General features: G+C 42.2%; 1 non-coding gene across 1 annotated transcript; it reads right to left on the bottom strand.

The window, feature by feature from the left end:
- Window positions 1–3198: 3198 nt before the first annotated feature.
- trnaf-gaa (transfer RNA phenylalanine (anticodon GAA)) lies at window positions 3199–3271 on the bottom strand. The gene has a single exon. It is a non-coding gene; the product is annotated as a tRNA-Phe (tRNA).
- Window positions 3272–4052: the final 781 nt, after the last annotated feature.

The following is a 4052-nucleotide window of genomic DNA, read 5'->3' as shown; positions in this document are numbered from 1 at the left end:
CAGCTGCCCAAGAAGAAGTAAAATCCACAGACCCCACACTGATATAAACTTCACTTGCACTTCAGAAAATTGTACAATTCTACCTTTGACTTCAGACCAAAGGAAAGAGAATTTGATTTGAATACAGAGCAACAAACTACTTGTGCAACAGTGGTCAGAAAGGAGACTGGAGCAAAAAATTATGATGTGGCGCTTTACAAATCCCAGCTGAGAAATTTTCTTTATTCTCCCTCCTTGCAGGTGGTTCAGAGCAGAGAGTCAGCTACAGATCAGAGCCCCTTCAGCAGGGAAAAACCCATTGTGTTGTTCATTTGTTTTGTGTTGCAGTCAGTCTACCGAAGGCACAGTTTGCAAGGTGTGTTCAGGTTGGTCTGTCTATAAACTGTAGCATTTGCTTAGAGGTAGCTAGTATAATGTCTCTGCAGCTACTGGATAAAGTACCGTGAATACCTGCAAAACTAACAACACTCGCATCAGCCTCAGTTGTATACTATAATGCTGCTAATGGTGCTGATTAGCAAATATTAGCATGCTAACAACTAAAATGTTGAATATGAAAAGGATTATGCTGCTGAAAATGACCGTGTTAGTATGTCACTGAGAGCATGTGAGTATGCTGACATCAGCATTTAGTTGAAAGCACTGCTGTTCCTGCTTACTCTTTGCCTTGTTTCAACTCATTACAAGCAAGAAGTTTATCTTTCTCCCCAACCAACTTTACTTTACTGCACTCTATATGTGTTCACAGCAAGTGGGAAATATCTTTAAAAGGGTTCTGCACATGATCAGATCAGTGCTAGCTTCGCTTGTAATTACATCCATGAAATTTTTCATGCTAGCTGGGCTGCAGGGTTGGTGATCATAAAACCACAGGCTGTTACACTGCCCTCAGTGGTAAAGTTGTCGTGGCATTTACTTCCACAAGTCTGCCTTCCTTTTTAGTGATTTTACACAGCAAAAGAGGGAAATTACACTAATGTGGTCCAACTGCTGTATATATTGATGTGAATATTCCTCTATCTGCCAGTGAAGCACAAAAAAAGTTCCAGTGGCCATCTCACAACTACAAAACGTCCTCCTTGTTTATGTCGGCCTTAAGCTCTTGGATGCACGGCCAGTCATAATTATGACTCCGCAAGTTGCAAGTTTACGAGGAGCCCATGAAGGTACGACCTGCCTTTCATACGCTGAGCTGACAGTGACAGACTGCCTCTGCCTGGCATAAACTGTGAAAGAATCACCCTATCAAATTAACACATGCTGCCTTCAGTTTCCTGTTGGAAATAACAAAATTACAAGTCACGGGGTAAATATGAGGACAGTATTGGTTTTCACAAGCTCAAAATCACACTGTTTTTCACTCTAAACTGGGTGTCTGTGGGCTGGTTGCAATGGTTCACATTCCCAAGACTATCTTTTTTTTTTTTTACTTACATTTGTTACGGTTTTCACCCCGCTTTTAACAGAACCCAAGGATGCAGACCAGAGAGAAGGCAGGTAAAAGAACAAAAATGTATTAATAAAGAAAAGCACACTCAAAAGGAGTGGAAAAAACAACGAACAACAAAAAGCGCACTAACAGAGTGGAGATAACTAAGGGAGCTCCATAACGACGGGTATGAGGCAAGGCACCCGTGGAAGTGGCAGACACCTTTAGTGGTGGCAAAAAGAAAACACATTAGCACACTCATGATGGAACGAGAGAGAAAGTACTCACAATACTGAATCACGACCAGGCCTGGAAAGGATCTCGGGAGGAATGAGACTGGAACAATCCGGCAACAGCTAGGAGAGAGCTCTCTCCTTTTAAACTGTGCCTGATGAGCCTGATGAGCTGCCGGTGTGCTCAGGTAGGCAGAGCTGGCCAGGTGCAGGGACACACCCAGCTGCACAGACAGGGGGAGACAGACAGACAAAACCACACTGGGAAAAGGGAAAAGGAAACACAAGGGTGAGACAGACTGCCAGGTCCTAACAACATTTTTACTTAATAACTTTTCCAGGTTTTTTAAATCCGACCTGATGCTGAATTTATGTTGTGCGAGTATTAGATTATATTGTATTAGATAATATTGGACGTGTAGATATGACTTTTATTTGACATTAGATTTAGTGAGTCATTATTTGTATGTAGATCAGGAATTAATAACTCAGTCAAAGCCTAAGGGGGCACTTTATTCATGGTGAGGGACCAGGTTGGGTTCGATCTTAAAATATGGAAATTGTTGTTACCAACAGTGAGTATAGAGTAAGAAAGCATTTTCCCCATAGTGAATTTGCTTTTGAAGATTTTCTTCCAATGACAACCTCAACATAGAAGTGCAGGGCTCATATATGGATAATTTAATAATGTACATGGTTCCCTTTTTAATGCTTTACTACTAAAAACAGCCTTCTAAACTATGAAATAAAGAGCAGTGTCAAGGCCACAGTTACACCTTCTGTATGTCGGCCGTTGCACAGGGAAAGCAGCAGACCATCAGCAGCTGCAGTCCACCGTCAGTATCTACTGTGATAGAAACCACGTCCCAATATGGAATCCGTGTAGCCAGTGTTGGCCACAGAAATGTTTCATAGTTAGTGGCCAGGTGCCTCCTATGGCCCCCCACATGTAGCTACAGTATAGCATGAACAATGGAAGAAAATACATTTTAAAAGGCAGTCCTCATGACAATTTATGTGCATAAAGTTTCAAGTCCCGGTGTAGACAGCTGCATGAATCAAAACTGAAGCACAGCTCACATTATCCAAACATGTGTAGGCCAATTCCACTGTCAACGCTTGACCAAGGCACTTAGAGCTGGAGTTGGTCCCTGGGTGCCGCACAGTGGCTGCCCACTGCTCCTGAGGGATGGAGACCAAATTTCACGTTCACATTTTGAGTATGATCGTTGGTGACAACAAAGAATCTTCATTTTCTGAAATTTTCCTGGAGTCAGCCTCTTACTTCGTGTTGTGTGTGTGTGAAGAAGAAACGTACTTTATTAATCACATCACACAAGTACAGTGAGTTACACTACACGCCATGCTTCTCGTGAAATTATGTTTCTCCGCATTTGACCCATCCTCAGTCTGTCGATCCTCAGCGGCAGACCAGGAGTGGTGGGCTGCCAGCTGCCAGCCAACGCCAACGCCAGTGCCCGGGGACCAGTGCTTTGTCGTCACCACTGGTCAGGTGAAAAACAATGTGCCAGTTGCTGCCAAAACCCGGGATCAAACCAGGGACCTTTAGATCTTCAGTCTAACGCTCTCCCAACTGAGCTATTTCGGCGCTATTTTGGTGTGTGTTCTGTCTGAACTTTGGCCAGTTTCCCAATTTTGTTTATTTTATTTCTATTATTAAAGAGTATATGGTTTATGCTGTACATGATCCTGGGAAAAAGAGCCTATATTGTTGCCTGATTTAATATTCTGTTTCCCTTTTTATGTAGAGGCTCCTTCTGGCAACACGAGGCCTGTGTGAGCACTGTATCGCTGTCACAGAACACACACGGTACGATCTTCAGATAAACTGTACTAAATTTTCACTTTCAATTCATTAACACACACAGTTCACATGTAACACTGTGTTGTATTAAATCTATTTTATTCTTTCCTCTCAATGGTGCATTTGATGTGTACTCAGGATATTATGCAGTGAAAAGGCAGTCTGTTGGTTTTGGCTGTGACTAAAATGCTGGGAGGAAAAAGCCTTCAGAACACATTGCATTAGTTATTGTACATTTAAAATATTGTGGCTTACTATATATATATCAACTAAAATCATGCATTAGTGTTTTATATAAGACAATAACTGCACTTTACTTTGTACCATAACTTTTACAGTCCCAGCAGGTGAAAGTAACTGAACCTCTACTTAAGACAGTTTGACCTAGCATTTTAGATTTTATGCAGTGCTTAGTTGTGACCAGAGGTGTTAATCTTTGGCTAAAATTCATCCTGGCCCTTCCAGTCTGAATAATGAGCCTCCTTCTAATCCCCCACCTGCTAATGCCTCCCCTCGCTTCCTCTGCGCTTGGACTCTTCCCACTCCAACTTACCATCCTTAATCT

The sequence above is a fragment of the Chaetodon trifascialis genome, chromosome 3 (assembly GCF_039877785.1).
Source record: "Chaetodon trifascialis isolate fChaTrf1 chromosome 3, fChaTrf1.hap1, whole genome shotgun sequence".
In the NCBI taxonomy this organism is placed as follows: Eukaryota; Metazoa; Chordata; class Actinopteri; order Chaetodontiformes; family Chaetodontidae; genus Chaetodon; species Chaetodon trifascialis.
Note: the sequence above shows the minus strand (reverse complement) of the source record. Positions and strands in the feature narration are given on the sequence as shown.